The sequence below is a fragment of the Phyllobates terribilis genome, unplaced genomic scaffold (genome assembly GCF_046119375.1).
Source record: "Phyllobates terribilis strain yellow unplaced genomic scaffold, ASM4611937v1 Scaffold_11__3_contigs__length_659146591, whole genome shotgun sequence".
In the NCBI taxonomy this organism is placed as follows: Eukaryota; Metazoa; Chordata; class Amphibia; order Anura; family Dendrobatidae; genus Phyllobates; species Phyllobates terribilis.
In genome coordinates, this window is record NW_027362771.1 from 269,388,604 (window position 1) to 269,407,122 (window position 18,519).

An 18,519-nucleotide genomic window follows, 5' to 3' on the forward strand; every position below is an offset into this window, starting at 1 on the left:
GAAATTTAGCTAGGATGAGAGGGGCATGGATGTTCTCCCGGGGCTCCCACGTTCTCTCCTCAGGACCAAACCCCTTCCAATCTACCAGAAAAAAGGTCTTTCCTCTTACCCTTTTGGTGGCAAGAATGTTCTCTACCTCAAACTCGTCCTCAGCAGAAACCGGAGCAGGAGGCGTACCTGTAGACTTGGAAAAAGAGTTAAGTACCACAGGTTTGAGGAGAGATACATGGAAGGAGTTAGGGATCCGTAAGTTGGCCGGGAGTTTCAATTTATAGGCCACCGGGTTGATCTGACTGATGACCTCCAGTGGGCCGATGAACCGAGGCCCTAACTTATAGGAAGGGATCTTGAGCCGGACATATTTGGACGAGAGCCAGACTTTATCCCCAGGACGGAATTGAGGAGGGTCCAGACGTTTTTTGTCAGCGTGTCTTTTCATACGCTCGGAAGACTGAAGGAGTGCGGATCGGGTACTCTCCCAAATGGAGGAAAATTTGCTAACGAGAGATTCCGCAGCCGGGTTGTCCACCGAGGTGGAGACAGGAAAAGGAATCCGAGGATGCTGACCAAAGACTACAAAAAACGGGGATTTGGAGGAGGATTCGCTCTCGTGATTATTGTAAGAGAACTCGGCCCATGGTAGGAGATCCACCCAGTCAGAATGGTGGGCATTAACGAAGTGCCGGAGGTAACTGGTCAGGTTCTGATTGATCCGCTCCACTTGACCATTGGACTGTGGGTGGTAAGCGGAAGAGAAGTCCAGGGTGACGTCTAGTAGTTTACAAGTGGCTCTCCAGAAGCGTGAGGTGAACTGTACCCCACGATCCGACACGATGTGGAGGGGCAGGCCATGAAGACGGAAGATGTGACGAATAAAGTCTCTAGCTAGCTCGGGTGCAGACGGGAGGCCTGGCAGGGGAACGAAATGAGCCATCTTGGAGAAGCGGTCAGCGACCACCCAAATGACCGTACAACCGGCAGAGAGTGGGAGGTCAGTTATGAAGTCCATTGCAATATGCTGCCAGGGGGCAGCAGGTACTGGGAGCGGAAGGAGGCGACCGGCTGGCAGATGTCTCGGAACCTTGTTGCGGGCGCAGGACACACAGGCAGAAACAAAGTTTATTACATCCTTGTGCAGGGTAGGCCACCAGTAGTGCCGGGAAATAAGCTGGAGGGTCTTCTTCTGACCAGCGTGGCCAGCCAGTTTAGACGAGTGACCCCAGTGAAGGATCTTCTCCCGATCAGGTACTGATACGAACGTCTTTCCGGGAGGGAGACGATTTAGACTCACGGGAGCCACCTGCATTACTCTGGCGGGATCGATGATGTGTTTCGGATCTTCCTCGAGATCAGATACCAGAAAGGATCGAGACAAGGCGTCCGCCTTGACGTTTTTGTCAGCCGGGCGAAAATGAAGGACAAAATCAAAACGAGCAAAAAACAAGGACCACCGGGCTTGGCGCGGGTTAAGTCTCTGGGCATGCTGGAGGTAAGCCAAGTTCTTGTGGTCAGTGTAAATTATTACCGGGTGAAGAGCCCCCTCAAGCAGGTAACGCCACTCCTCCAATGCCAGTTTGATGGCCAATAACTCTCGATCTCCTATGGAATAATTGCGCTCTGAGGAGGAGAAGAGTTTAGAGAAGAAGCCGCAAGTTACCATCCTCCCGGAAGAAGATTTTTGAGTAAGTACCGCTCCAGCTCCAGAGGAGGAGGCGTCCACTTCCAGGAAGAACTGCTTGTTGCCGTCCGGGCGATGCAGCACCGGGGCGGAAGAGAAGGCCTGTTTTAAGGAAAGAAAGGCTTCTTCTGCTTCGGGCGGCCACTCTTTGGGATTAGTACCCTTACGGGTGAGCGCGGAAATTGGGGCAGTCCGGGAAGAGAAGTGTGGTATGAAGAGGCGGTAGTAGTTGGCGAAGCCCAGGAACCGCTGAATGGCCTTCAGCCCCTCCGGTCGAGGCCATTTCTCGATGGCAGACAGTTTCTCTGGATCCATTCGTAGGCCGGTCTGAGAAATAATGTAGCCCAAAAACGGAAGCGAGGTCTGCTCAAAGAGGCACTTCTCGTATTTAGCGAAGAGGTGATTCTGCCTGAGCCTGAGCAGGACCTGACGAACGTCCCTCCGGTGAGTCTGGAGATCCGGAGAGAAGACCAAGATGTCGTCCAGGTACACCACTACGCAGGAGTAGAGAAGGTCCCGGAAGATGTCATTGACCAACTCTTGAAAGACGGCAGGAGCGTTACAGAGACCAAAGGGCATTACCAGGTATTCATAGTGGCCGACCCGGGTGTTGAATGCCGTCTTCCATTCATCCCCTTGACGGATACGAACCAGGTTGTACGCCCCACGGAGGTCTAGTTTGGTGAAGATTCTAGCCCCCCTCAGACGATCAAATAATTCTGGAATGAGCGGAAGGGGATACTTATTCTTCACCGTGATCTGGTTTAGGCCTCTATAGTCTATACAGGGACGGAGAGAGCCGTCCTTCTTTTTGACGAAAAAGAAGCCTGCTCCCGCCGGGGAGGTAGATTTCCGGATGAATCCCCTGGCCAGATTCTCCTCAATATATTCGGACATCGACCGGGTCTCAGCAGCGGATAAAGGATAAATACGCCCACGGGGAGGAGTAGTACCGGGTAACAGGTCGATGGGACAGTCGTATGGTCTATGAGGGGGTAATGTCTCTGCCTCCTTTTTATTAAAGACATCAGCATAAGACCAATAAGGAATTGGAAGTCCAGGTAGATTAGCTGGGGTAGGAGAGGGACGGACGGGATGGACGGGAACCAGGCAGGTCTTATGACAGTCTTGTCCCCAGCGAAGGACTTCTCCGGTTTGCCAGTCAAGCACGGGTGCATGTTTCTGGAGCCAAGGCAGACCTAGCAAGAGGGCGTGAGAGAGTCCAGGCAGAACATGAAAGGAGATACTCTCAGAATGCAGCATTCCCACCTGCAGAGTAATGGATTCGGTGATGAGTTGGATGGGGCGTGGTAAGAGACCCCCATCCACGGCAGCCACAGACAAGGGTACAGCCAGAGGTTTGGTGGGGATGCGGTATTTCTCTACCAGGAACTGTGAAATAAGATTCCCGGCTGCTCCAGAGTCCAGTTGGGCTAGTTCGAAATAACGGTTCTCCCCGTAGACGATTGAAACTGACAACAGCAGGGATGGAGAGGATTTATTCTTGTCTAGGTGGACCTCTCTGAGCGAACCTAGACACAGGCGTTTCCCGACCTCTCCGGGCAGGCACGGATCCGGTGCTCCTTACTGCCACAGTAGAAGCAGGTCCCCTCGGCACGGCGTAAGTCCTGATGGGTCTTGACCATCTTGGTCTGGTCGACCTGCATAGGCTCAGGAGGGTGTACCTGGTTAGAGACAGAAGGAGTGACGGGTTTCTGAAAAGTAGGAGCTAGACGTGGTAACCTCCTCTCACGGGTGACCTCTCTGGCACGCTCCTGGAACCGTAGGTCAATCCGGGTGGCAAGAGTTATTAAGTCATCGAGAGTGGTAGGAATGTCCCGACCGGCAAGTTCATCTTTAATACGGCCGGACAGACCCTCCCAGAAGACGGAAACCAGAGCGTCGTTATCCCAGGCCAGCTCCGAGGCAAGGGTACGGAACCGTATGGCATATTGGCCCACGGTGAGACTCCCCTGACGGAGGCGTAGCAACGATGATGCAGATGAGGTCTTCCGTCCGGGTTCGTCGAAGACTTTCCGGAAAGCCGTGAGAAAAGCAGGCAAGTTGGACACCAGGGGGTCTCCTCTCTCCCATAGAGGATTTAGCCAGGCCAGGGCCTCCCCGGTGAGATGGGACATGATGAAGGCAATTTTGGCCCGGTCGGAGTTAAACTGGTAGGACAAAAGTTCGAAATGCAGGGTGCACTGATTTAAGAAGCCCCGAGCCTGGACGGAGTCGCCTCCGAAGCGAGGAGGTGCAGAAAGCCGGGGTCCGGGGTAGGATACCATGGTATTAGTGGGCAGCGGAGCTGCCGGATTGCAAGATATGGCACTGGCGGAGGTTGTTGGTGGATCAGACAGAGTGTTCAGGCGAGTATTAACATTCCGCAGGTGACCCAGGATGGACTCCTGTTGGGACCTCTGACGGGACAGTTCAAGACAGAGGTCCGAGAGCGAGGGAGCTTGGGTGCCACCGGGTTCCATGGCCCGAGCAAACTGTAACGGGTCTGGGAGGCGGAACCTCTGGGCTACAATACAAGGGGGCGGTCCTTGTAAGGGAGCGGGTGGCGACCAGGCAGGTAGTCACAGGAGGTGACCAGGACAGTCTCTGGGTGTACGGGCAGGAGGACACGGCAAGTGATCGGGGCAGTCTCTGGGTAAAGGGTAGGTACGACCTGTGATGGCTGAACCTCCAGGTAGGCTAGCAAGGCAGATGGAGAATGTGTGCTCCCAGGTGAGCAAGCGAGAGTCTCTGGAATAGCAGGTGGTCACAGAACGTGACGGCGGAGCCTCCAGGTAGGCAAGCAGGCAGGTAACGGAGAAGCGCTCCCAGGTGAGCGGGCAAGAGTCTCAGGAATAGCTGGTGGTCACAGCACGTGACAGCGGAGCCTCCGGGCAGGCAAGCAGGCAGGTAGCGGAGAAGCGCTCCCAGGTGAGCGGGCAAGAGTCTGGAGTAGCTGGTGGTCACAGCACGTGACAGCGGAGCCTCCTGGGCAGGCAAGCAGGCAGGTAGCGGAGAAGCGCTCCCAGGTGAGCGGGCAAGAGTCTGGAGTAGCTGGTGGTCACAGCACGTGACAGCGGAGCCTCCGGGCTGGCAAGCAGGCAGGTAACGGAGAAGCACTCCCAGGTGAGCGGGCAAGCTGGTCCATAGACAGACTGACCGGAGTTGTAAGGCAGACCGTCGGACCTCAGGCAAGAAGGCAGGTAGCTGAGGTGCGCTCCCAGGTGAGCGGGCAGGCTGGTCCTTAGACAGACTGACAGGAGTAGTAAGGCAGACTGTCGGACCTCAGACTAGCAGACAGGTAGCAAGTAATCAGGCAGGAATCTGACAGGTAACTGGCAACGGGACCTGAGGGCTGAAGCACAGGTGAGACACAGGTGCAAACAACATTGCTCGGGCACCTCCATTTTGGAGGAGGTGCCTTATATATGATGAAGTCCTCCGGCCATTGGCCGGGGACTCCTTAGGACGGCGCGCGCGGCCCCTTTAAGAGGAGGGGAGCGCGCGCGCGCCCTAAGCACAGGGGCCGGGAAGGAGCGCGCGCTGAGAGCAGAGCGGGAGGAGGACGCCGGGAAGGAGCGCGCGCTGACAGCAGAGCGGGGAGAGGACGCCGGGCACGGAGCAGAGCGGTGAGGGGAGCAGCGTCCCTGCCTAGCAGAGGGCAGGGACGCCAGCGCTACATAAGCCATACATATACAAGATGGAAATACCCTTGTAATATTATGATTTGGGTTAATGGACCTTTCATATGGGTGCTCAGTTGTGGTGGCCACAGTATGATATCATACAAAATTCAATTTAAAGCAGAAAATTGTGCTTTGATGAAAATTAAACACAAGATGCACATGAGAATAATTTCAGGTGACTCTATATATTAACTTAGTTCACCTATTAACCTATTCTGGACACAGTCAATTTTCATTTTTGAGCTTTTGATTTTTTTTCTCCCATTGTTCAAGAGCAGTAACTTTTTATTATTATTCCATCAAAAGTAGGCTTAAGAGGACTTTTACTTTTACAAGACAAGTTATAGTTTTGGACAACATACAACGTACTGAAAAATGGGAATAAAAATAAAATTCAAGTCCGCCACTGTTTTTGTTTTGTTTCAATGTTGTTCATTGTGTGGTAAAAATTATTTGGCAACCTTAAATTCTCCAGGTCAGTACAATTACAGTGATACCAAACTTGCATTTTTTTTTTTTATTTAAGTAGAGAACAAAACTTTAAATCTTGTAAAAAAAAATTTGGTTTGTATCGGAGACCTGTAACAGTTTTACTTTTCCATCTTATAGCACTTTTTGATGGCGAGCTGGTGTTTTCATTGGTAACATTTTGGGGTACATGAAACATTTTGAGCGCTTTTTCTTGCATTTTTAGGAAGGTGTCTACATGTTGTTTAATTTTTCTGTCTTTATGGCATTTGTCATACGGATTAAAGAAAACCTATCACCTCGGAAAATTCAGAGTTTCCTTTTTCAGATCCCGTGATTACAAATATGCTTGTTTTATTTCTTTATTTTTAATGGGGAAAAAGGGATGATTCAAATTTTTTTATTTGCTAAAATATTTTTAGAGCACTACTCCAACATTTTTTTTATTTCACTGCTGGATTGGTATCATTAGTGTACGTTTCCAGTCCCTAGTTTTAAACTTAGTTGCGATCTTCTGCTCTTCTTGGGACCATTTTGGTCTCACTGCTCCATCTCTTGTGGAGCTAAAGGTCACAATGTAAGTCTATGAGATCCTCGTTCTGGCTCTCAGACTTAAACTGAGTAGTGACCTCTGGCTAGCCAAGCAAACACTGGAGAGATCTAGCAGGTCACAGCTAGCAGAAGAGGACCGGAACAGAAAAACATGGGGGCTGGTAAATATTTTACTAGGAAACATGCATTACTTATACCACTTCGGAGGTGAAAAAAATGCCAGAGTGGTGCTTTAAACTTTCTTCTATTTTTTCATCATATTAGGGGATGTGCACCTGCCATCATTTGATCATTTGTTCTATATACTACAGTACTACTTTATTGTGATACATAGAGAAAATCACTCCCTCCTATGAAGCCCAGCCTTAGGTCAGGCTTCACAGGAGGACTAAGATGACAACGATGGGGTCCTCAGCAGCAACATAGCTACCATAACACACCACATTTTTTTTTAAAGCATGTCATCTCTTGATACATAGCTCAAGATATTTTGAGACAAGAGAAAATGTATATAACACTCTGAGGTCTCTTAGGACTTTATCCAACCACTTTCAATCTCTGTATCGCATATACAGCTTCAGTAATGTCAAAGTGAACTCACTATAGATGACAATGGTAGCCCTAAAGTAACCAAATAAATATATTAATAACACAGCTCATTGACAAACGTTTTAGATTTTTTTACAATTAAGAAAACATAAAACACAACACATTATGTCATGTGAGAGGGACAAGGCATTATGATGTAATCTCCTGCAAGGTGTTTTTATGGCAATAAGCAGAAGTTGAATCACAGGTTGCTGAAATTTACTGGGACCTGCGAATTTCATAAAATTGGCTTCTAATTCGATTTGTATCGAATTGATAAAATCATCTCTAGTACATAACATACAGTGGGAGAACTTTACTGGATGATTGTTATATTTTACATAGAAACTCATTCATGTTACAGGAAACAAATAAATCTCTGATGTTTCTAAACAAGTTCCTGGTTGAATTCATCAAACACTTTTATTATGCATCACACATCAAAGATAGAGTTATGCAAAACTCATTAAAGAAGGCAGTGTGCATAAATTGCATACAGTAGAGACTAAAACAAAATGAAAAAAATTCATAATATAAAATAATTATATCCTGATAGCAGATTTATGTCAGCTTTCACACGCTGTGTCTAGTGATAAAACTTCAGAAAAGCTAAAATGTCAACTCACAAGGTAACAGTAATGGCTTATTGCATTGTAGTAAATGTGTTATTTGCAAATCGACCTTCAACTGTTCAAAGTTGACAATTCTATTAGCTAAATTCTGTTATTTCCTTCTTAAGGGAACATTGAACTTAGAAGTGAATGATACAAGTGAACAAGAGATAGATTTGTCCATACTGTTACCTTGCAGCAAATTCTGCAGGATCTTAAAACAGACATTTTAAAGGAAATTTTGCCGAGAAAAAACTCCTGCTAATTTGTTCTTTCTCTATATGGTGAGCAGCTAGCGGGATAGGGTTAGAATAAAGTGCGGAAATTAGCAATATTTGGCCTACTACAACCAAAACACAGCAAAAAGGCTTTGGCTTCAGTCAATAATCTTGCAGCCAAATACAGGACACTGAGAAGAAGAGGGGTATAGCTATTATCATGGGACATACAAGTAAAAATGGAGCACCGCAGGGGTCAGTACTGAGCCCTCTTCTTTTTAATATATCTTGTTGATGGTTTACAGATTAGTACTTACCAATTTATCAATGATGGCAGTAAACTCAACTTCAGTCATCTATACCAGGCAAGTAAAATGAAGGGAATATCATACTCATGATAAGAACATAGTTTTGCCTCTACTAGATATGTGCCTCTATATAAATTACTACTCAGACCACATATGGAATATTGTTTAAAATTTGGTGCACGTGTGTATAAAAAGAGGCACACTATATCTGAACTACAGCAGATGCAGAAAGAGAGATCAAAGTTATCAATGGGATAAGATGACTGCAGTAGCAATAAAGGTTATATAAATTGAGGTTATTCAATTTAAAGAATAAGACGGTTTAGGGTCGTTCTAATTACCATGAACAAATAAATTGATAGACAGTACATAAATCTTTATATTGATCTATTTACACTTAGGCATATAACTATGACATGGAGACATCTTCTACAACTAGAAGAAATAAGATTTCACATATGGTCATTTTTTTACTGTAACACGAGTGAAACTATAGAACTTTCTGCCCCATTATGTGTTGTTGGTTTATTCCTCAAACAATTTTCAGAAGAACTTCTATGCTTTTTTTTTTTTTAATATAAAAGTTACAAGTTATGAGTGCTAGATTTCTAAAGATAGAAATATTTATTATTTGTCTAATGTATTTTCTTGTCTTCCCCTGGATCCACATGTTGGGATTATAAGGTGGACTTAAAATGGAACTACATTTTTTACATACTTAGCATAAATCAGTAATACAGGTTGTGAAGACACAGAGTCTTCCGTTGGCATAACACTACTCAGACAACGCAGGGTGAGGGTAAAACAGCCTGGCAATACTTTATTGAACCACAAAGCGGACAATAAACACATGGATCAGTCCCAGCAAATACCCAAGTTGGTACAACATTACACAGTCTCACCCTTCCTTCTCCGCCCACCTGGGCTAGAACAGCTGTGCCTTTAGGACTTCCAGGGTCGACTACCTGAACCGGTGGCCACCTGCTTCTGGCGGGTCCCCACAGAGAGAAGCTAGCGGCAAGCTTAAGAAGCTAGAAGTCAACCAAGGTACAAGGCCAGGAGACCAGCGGGTCCCAATCTGGCTTCTCCGAATGTCTCCATGAGTTCCAGGCGACCGGTGGGTTCTTCCTGGCAACCCCAAACAACATATCCATGGGGCCAGGTGACTTCCTCGTCCCACCCTGGTCTCCCCAAAATGTATCCATGTCTCTCTGATGGTCAATGGAGCAGATCCGAATCTTTCCAGTCAGGGCCAATACCCTTAGGCTACAATCATGTAAAATCCAAATCTGTGTGTCTTTGGAAGCCATGCTCAATTTAAACACAATAGTGTATTTCTATTGGCTTTACTAATCTAATCATCTGGCTTATTAAGATTTTAAGCTGTATCGTCACACAGGTGAATATATGAAACTTTGTAATATATCCTTTAAGAAATCAACTTACTTCCACAGTTATCACAGTTATCACCCACATCCCCTGCCTCCTACACTTGTCATCTACTCTGAAAGAAACTGCTCAAATCTGTCTTGCTCAGAAAAGATGGACTGCAGGCTCACTGCGGTGTCCAGTGACATAGTCTATTATATTCTGTGGAGAGGAAAGGGGTGAGGAGGAATAAGGAGCAGAGTGTAGAAACAGGCAGAGAGAAACATAGATAGATATATGTGAACTTTCTAACAACTCTTTTACAACCCCACCATCCCCCTGAGCTGGTCCACATCCAGACAGCTCAGCTGTGCTATATAATTTCCTCCATGCTGCTGTAGGTTGTTTCTTTATGCTAAAAAATGAATAAAGAGCAGGAATCCCTCTGTGTGCACTTTGCTGTTTATGGCAGATATCATAGCAGTTAGTCTCATCTCCCCAGCTCAGAGTGGATTGCAAATTAGAGATAGAGCCTGTAGAGGGGAAAATCTGTGAAAATTAAAGATACAAGCCATATAATGGCAATGTATGGTGGTATTCTTTTTGTACACACATAGGACAGCTTAATCTGAAAAGTTACTTGAAAGTACAGTAAACCTTTAAGGGACCTGTTCCCTTTTCAACCTTATCAACTATGAAACTACAGTATGAATATAAGACATTTTTTGTGTTTATTTTCTTCATAAAGGACATGCTTTAATTTTCTAGCAGATTTGTCTATAGAGATTATATCTGCAACTGTTACACAATTGTCCATGTCTAAAGAGGTTGCCACCCCAGCAACCAATCCTCACCCGGCTGTTTCTGTATCCCACATAGGATTGTATGGATATTGCCATCAACCCTTAAAGTGGATCGGTCACTAGATTTCCAAATATTAACTTCATATATTATTAAATAAGGTATATGTCTTATACCTGAAAAGGCTGGTGTACTTACTTTGAAATCTGTGTCTGTATGGCTGTATAATTATTTGTGGAGGTTACCTGAATAGTATTAATATGATCATTTTATGAGCCAACATCTAGTAAATTTAATTCTTAATTCTTTTAAATTTGAAGATTATACAGAGTCTGACTTGGATTTTCAAAGTAAATACACTAACAGATGTAAGAGATCTATTTAGTAATGTATGCAGTTTGTATTGTAAAATCTTGTGCTAGTTTCTCTTTAAAGAAGCACTCCTCCTATCAAAGTTTTTATCCTTTTAATATATTGCAGTCATCATATTACATAGCACTGTGTACTTACAATTGCTCATGTTGCCTTTCTACCCAGCTATTTTCTTTTCTCTGCTCTATGTAGAAACAGGAAGTCTCTTGTCCCTGCATTTATCATTCCCCTCTTCAACTACTGACCCAGCTACTCCCTCCTCCCCCTGCCAGGGACTTTTGCAGTGACTCATGACTCATACAGGGAAAATAGAATTTCTGTTTCTACATAGAGCTTAGAAGAATTCAGTTAGTCAATTTGTAATCACGTGATGCCATAGACCTAATGGAAAAGAGAAGAATTAACTGGGTAGAAAGGCAATATGAGCAATTTTAAGCACACAGTGCTATATACACTGCTTAAAAAATAAAGGGAACACTTAAACAACAGAATATAACACCAAGTAAATCAAACTTCTATGACATCAAACCGTCCACTTAGGAAGCAACACTGATTGACAATCAATTTCACATGCTGTTGTGCAAATGGAATAGACAATAGATGGAAATTATTGGCAATTATCAAGACACCCTCAACAAAGGAGTGGTTCTGCAGGTGGGGACCACAGACCACATCTCATTACCAATGCTTTCTAGCTGATGTTTTGGTCACTTTTGAATGTTGGTTGTGCTTTCACACTTGTGGTAGCATGAGACAGACTCTACCACCACAGAAGTTGCTCAGGTAGTTCAGCTCATCCAGGATGGCACATCAATGCGAGCTGTGACAAGAATCTTTGCTGTATCTGTCAGTGAAGTGTCCAAAGGCTGGAGGCGCTACCAGGAGACAGGCCAGTACACCAGGAGACGTGGAGGGGGCCGTAGTAGGGCAACAACCCAGCAGCAGGACCGCTACCTCTGCCTTTGTGCAAGGAGGAACAGGAGTACTGCCAGAGCCCTGCAAAATGACCTCCAGCAGGCCACAAATATGCATGTGTCTGCACAAACGGTTAGAAACCGACTCCATGAGGGTGGTATGAGGACCCAATGTCCACAGATGGGGGTTGTGCTCACAGCTCAACACCGTGCAGGACGCTTGCCATTTGCTACAGAACACCAGGATTGGCAAAGTCGCCACTGGCACCCTGTGCTCTTCACAGTTGAAAGCAGGTTCACACTGAGCACATGTGACAGACGTGACAGAGTCTGGAGACGCCGTGGAGAGTGATCTGCTGCTTGCAACATCCTTCACCATGACCGGTTTGGCAGTGGGTCAGTAATGGTGTGGGGTGGCATTTCTTTGGAGGGCCGCACAGCCCTCCATGTGCTCGCCAGAGGTAGCCTGGCTGCTATTAGGTACCGAGATGCGATCCTCAGACCCCTTGTGAGACTATATGCTGGTGCGGTTGGCCCTGGGTTCCTCCTAATGCTGGACAATGCTAGACCTCATGTGGATGGAGTGTGTCAGCAGTTCCTGCAAGATGAAGGCATTGAAGCTATGGACTGGTCCGCTCGTTCCCCAGACCTGAATCCGATTGAGCACATCTGGGACATCATGTCTCGCTCCATCCACCAATGTCAAGTTGCACCACAGACTGTCCAAGAGTTAGCAGATGCTTTAGTCCAGGTCTGGGAGGAGATCCCACAGTCGACCATCCGCAACCTCATCAGGAGCATGCCCAGGCATTGTAGGGAGGTCATACAGGCACGTGGAGGCCACACACAATACTGAGCCTCATTTTGACTTGTTTTAAGGAAATAACATCAAAGTTGGATCAGCCTGTAGTGTGCTTTTCCACTTTAATTTTGGGGGTGACTCCAAATCCAGGCCTCCATTGGTTAATAAATTTGATTTCCATTGATGATTTGTGTGTGATTTTGTTGTCAGCACATTCAACTTTGTACAGAACAAAGTATTCAATGAGAATATTTCATTCATTCAGATCTAGGATGTGTTATTTGAGTGTTCCCTTTATTTTTTTGAGCAGTGTAATATGATGACTGCAATATATTAAGAGGATAAAAACTTTTATGGGAATGCTTCTTTAAATTCATTGCCCACTGTGGCCTTCTGTAGTAAGGAGAACAGAGGTTTAAGGCAACCACTGATCTGACATTCATCGCCTTAAATTTGTAGTTACACAGGTAGAAAAAAGACACAGGTCTATCAAACTTGCCTTTTCACCATTCAATACACATCATTCATTGTTTGATTAATTATATCCTTCAAGGTGTCAAATCAGTCCCATGTCACATAGACGAAATGATGAGGAATATTTTCCTTACCTATAAATTAAAAGGATGATTCACCAAAGACTTCGCAAATGTATCTAAAAAAATGCTGCAGATAAATAAAGCTACTTATAATAATGGGTACACTTTACATTGGACAGGATAAAGCATCAGAAAATAAATTCATTTCAAGTTTTTCAGTTTTGAAGACATAGCACGAGCCTCATTTTAATAATAATGTATCAGCCATGCCAACCCGCTATCAAGTGAGTATATTATGATGCCATAAAGCAATGAATAATTCATTTAGCTTTCCTTAGTTCCTTTTGTTCTGTCCACTTAGCTAGAATTGTTCGGAAGTTCAGTTTTGGAGCCCCGACCAAAGCCGCACTCCCTATGTACACAGCGATTGTCTATATGGGTATATTGGAAAACTTTACATTCGCACCATACATATAAAATATTTTAATCTGTTTATATAACCCAGATTACCCATTTGAAATTTTTACATTTTATCAGTGCAGAGAAAATTATATTTGCAGATTAGGCCATCTAAAAATATGCAGGAACATGTTGCAAAATAAATGCATAAAAACTCTGCCCAGAATTAGACTCTGTCACCCTTGGAAAAATGTCAGAAATAAAGGATTTTATTTGATATATTATTTACATAATAGTTCAGAGTAGAATTGGTTTGTGTGTTTTGTGCATCCCATCCTGCCCATTATTTAGTATCTTCGGGGAAGAGCTGCGAACAGCAGTCGTAAACACAGCCAACGGGGCGCACAATTCTCCCTGATGCTGTCTTACTTGCAAAAAAGGTCATTTTCGCATCACTGGAATAATTATTTTAGTAATAATCATACTTCGTTTTAATGAAGTATACAGAGCTCTTATTAACCCCTAAGGGGTACAAAACAATTTTACTTAGCATACAAGTCACAAATGGTCATTGTATAATACATACTGTTGAAAAAAAACTCATTCACATTTGGAATGAAATATGTTGTGAAGTCATTGGGGATGCTATCATTCATAAACTGTGCTCTTTTTGGTTGCAGCATTAACATACAGAGCTGTACAGTCCTATTAGATTCAGTAGCTGGAAAATGTGCTATTTCACATTACTGCTAACAGGCTTCAAACCTGATGCAAAAGAAGGTCAGCAGTGACTTAACAACTCTTTTCCTCTTACAAGTCGCATGTTCTCATTTGAGAAAAAAAAAAGAAGAAAACAAATAGGTTGGCTCAGAGCCAGATTCTAATTTCCCTCTGACTCGCACCCTTGGTCTGTTGTACATTGGTCGTACTAAATTTACTACATGACTCACAGTGTACTTTCTTAATGAAGCATTAATGCAGAAAATCCATTACAAGTTTCAATGAGCTGCCGGTCCGGAATTACCACCTGCTTGCATAGTACATTAGGCTTCTCTATTGCCAACTGACCCACACAAGCAGCACTCAGGCAACAGAGTGGTGCTCCAGTACAATGCCTGCCGTCAGCATCCCAAGCAGAGGAAAGGGCCGTTGTCAGACTTAATACAATTTTGCTAGCAAAAAGGATAGTTCTTAACCTTTTTTTAAATTTGCTTGTAAATATATAAAACGTAACATCAAATATGCATACAATAAATCTCTTCACGGTCTTCTGACACTTTAACATTTAACCCATTTATGACCCATGACGTACTCATACTGCAGGAGACCCCCCCCCCCCCCCCCCCCCGTCCCGTGCTTGTCATTGCAAATCTGCTATGAGCGCTGTCCCGTGACCGATGATCATTTCTGCTACACATAGCAGTGTTGTTGCTATGTGTAACACGGGCGATTGTCTCCTAAGGAAACTATTGAAGCAAGTAAAAAGTAAAAAAAAAAGTTTTCAAAAATACTTAAAAAAATTAAAAAATATGAAAGTTCAAACCACCCCCCCCTATTGTCCCATTCAAAATAAAGCAATAAAAAAAAATCAAATATACACATATTTGGTATCGCTGTCTTCAGAAACGCCCGATCTGTCAATATATAAAGATAATTAATCCAGTTGGTAAACACCATAATGAGAAACAAAGATAAAAACGTCAGAATTACGTCTTGGTCACCGCAACATTGCAATAAAATGCAATAACAGGCGATGAAAACATTGTAACTACCCCAAAATAATATCAATAAAAATGTCAGCTCGGCGCACAGAAAATAATCCCTCAGCCAGCCCCAGATCCCGAAAAATGGAGACGCTAAGGGTCATGGAAAATGACACCATTTTTTTTTTTTTACAAACTTTGGAATTTGTTTTCACCACTTAAATAAAAAGAACCTATACATGTTTGGACTCTGCAAACTCGTAGTGACCTGGAAAATCATAATGGCAGCTCAGGTTTAGCACTTAATGAACAAGGTAAAAAAATATATATATATTTTTTCCTGTTGTCCAGTACATGATATGGTAAAATCAATAGTGTCTTTCAAAAGTACAACTTGTCCTGCAAAAAAACAAGCCCTTATACGGCCATATTGACAGAAAAAGAAAAAAGTTATGGCTCTGGGAAGAAGGGGAAGAAAAAATGAAAATGCAAAAATGGAAAATCCCAAGGTCGTGAAGGGGTTAACAATCTGCAATGAATAATACAGTATAATTCAAGGCCATTGTGTAATCCATGAGGTGGAATACAAAACATAAAAAAAGTGTTACAAAAATTCTCTCTTTTCCCCTCTTTCATCTTTCTCCAAAAAGCGAATAAGGATTTAAATGTCTTCAGTCATCATGCACTCCTAAAACCATAGGTGCCATATTTGCTCATACAATCCGACTAGTTTTTTCCTTTTTCTAACAATATACAGCGACTACAGTACTTTATGCAGAACTCACTGGGTGGTATTTCTCTACTGATCCATATTCCTTGAGAATTTTAATTCTTATTGTGGCTTTGCTTTGAGTTTTGCGTAGGGACTCGCAAGCATGAGGAACCTTGACGCGGGTTATGAGCTTGCGTATTTTGGCCAAAATATCAACTAATACTTCATATATTATATATATGTATTTTTTCACTTTTTAATTCCAGGGTGCCGTCAAGCCCATCAGTGCTGGGCAGGGGGTGTGTCCTCATAGGGTGCACTCAGATAGTATTGGGCAGCCCGCCTAATTTAATAGTATGGTTGTCACTAAAAGGCTATAAGCCGGATACTGTGCACTACCCAGGTGTGAACAGCACCTTATACAAGCCTTTTTGTGTGCAATTTTAATACTAAGCAATCACCCCCTCAATGAAATGGTAGGTTGTGAGTGATTGTCTCATCAGTATTTTGCACCTGTGTTGCCGCCATCTTTATTATATGTGCTTGCTGCATCCTGGTAGTGCACTGGAAGCACATCACTCATCCCGCTTATTGGCGCACCTGTTACGTGATGGGTTGTCACGCTGATGACTCCCGTGCCTGTCATTACGATCCTCCTGTGAACACCGGCCCATACCTGACCTCCGTTCCCGAGGCAGAGAATGTGCATGCGCTGGGAAGGTTCAAAAGTCTGCAGTCACACAGAGTGATTGCAGACTTTTCATCTTAGACCGGACAACCCCTTTAAGTACTTTCTGCAGTTGTTGATCCTACCAGAGATTAGATCAGGTTTAGTTATTCCCCACTAATGTCACTAATACATTGAAAGCATTTGGCATGATTTAGCTTTCAATACAGCAAAGCAGTACACTCATTAAAAAAATCTATACATATATATATATATATATAAATATAAAAATAAATTACAGATTTATGTAACTTGATTCTGGAACACTTAGTACAAGATAACATTATGGACACCGGACTGTCCTGGTAACCTTGGTTGAGTAATGTTATCCTATGGAATTCAATGGAACAGAATTAGACCTTTGTAACATTTAAGGTCTAGGAAGTGGAAACACATCGTCAGCATGCCTTCCTGATTACAATGGAAAAGCTCTGCAGTCATATAGCATAATAGTAAATGTTAGTACACCAAGTAAGAAAGGAGCAAGATCATAACTGTAAATCATGAAAATCTTTCCTTTCGTCAGCATTGTTCTCCATTGTAAAATTACCACATTCTGATATTTAATAAGATAATTTGTTGTTACTAGACCCCGATGTAAAATTTAAAAAAGAGCCCCCTCAACTATGTGCTATTAATAATACTGATGTCTTATGATGTGTATGAATAGTCCTTGGGCCCCCTCCCACACCAAGGCATAAGTGTGACAGCCACCACTTAACCCCTTATAACTACGCTCCTGCTGATAATGGACTAGCTCCAGTGAAACCAATGCTTGCTCAGATACAGAACAATTTAGATAAGGCGATCATATTAAGTGAACATTAATAGTGCAATTTCATCCTATACCAGTTCACCAGTGTATTCAAGATAAACCTTTACATTAATGATTCTGTAAGTAAATAAAAAGACTAATGTGTTGGGCTGAATATGGTGGAGTAGATTAAATATTTCATGCTTATTACTTACAATGTTTGTATAACGAAATTTATTTGCAATAGGAAAGATGACAATTTTTGGCATTCATAGTAAGATGTGTATCTAAAATTTTTAATCACTGGAAGCACCTAAACCTTCTTCAAATCCCCTTTCAAAAATATACTTCTTTTTAAGATGACCATTATAACTTAACCATATTGTAACATAAATGTCATAAGTTTCAAAACTTTCTAAACCGAACCCATATGACAGAATATGTAAATTTAAGGGGTTATCCAGGACGCGACAATCGCTTCTTAAATGCTATAGTTACTCACATAAAATAAAAAAAAACATATACTCCCCTGGTATTCCATTAATATTGGCACGGTGTCTCCCGGCAGCCACCTGACATTGCAGCATTCACTGTTCCGTCTGACGGAGTTTGGCTAATAATGTCATGTGAGCGCTGGACGACACAGTGCTGACATCATTAAAATGGCACCAATCCAATAGGTGAGTATGTGCTTTTTAATTTTAATTTTGAGACAATAGCATATAAGAAGGGGTTGCCCTTTAAAGTAAAGAAAGCAGAACAAAAAAAATCTATAGATAAAATAAAATTTTGTTCCATTAGACCTATAGTTGCAAAAGAGGTCAATCCGTCAGTGATTATCACCTATTCCAGTGAAGTATATCGAATGGTATTAAGTAGGACAATCTATGTAATATAAAGACATATGCACTAGCATGAGCATATACAGTCCAATGAATCAGCTACTATAAACCATTTATGAAAAATATTTATCAGGTACAAATAAGAGAATTTTAAAATGAATATTAATAAGGAAAAAAAAAGGAAGTCTTAAATTGCTAAGTTTCACACCGGGAGGTCAGCAGGGCCAGCAATGCCATGTCTACTGATACCTGCTGTATGATGGGCAAGTATCCTGCACATGTCTATTCTAACCGGTCCCTGCAGGAATCAGTTAATGTGACTTTACCATCCCAGATTCCGGTGTGGAAGTGAGTGGAGTGATACCCCTGGAAAGTGGAAAACTATTACATGGATAAAAGTTGTATGAATACAAAACTACTGCAAGAAAAAAAGATTTTTTTTTATTAAAGTATAAAAATTTTAAAGGATATGAATACCTA

At 43.1% G+C, this 18,519-nt stretch overlaps 1 protein-coding gene across 7 annotated transcripts in view; it reads right to left on the reverse strand.

Annotated features, from left to right (window-relative positions):
* The window catches only part of CACNA2D1 (calcium voltage-gated channel auxiliary subunit alpha2delta 1), a 1,188,449-nt gene that overhangs the window by 922,396 nt on the left and 247,534 nt on the right, over positions 1-18,519 (reverse strand). The gene's annotated exons all lie outside the window — the stretch shown is intronic.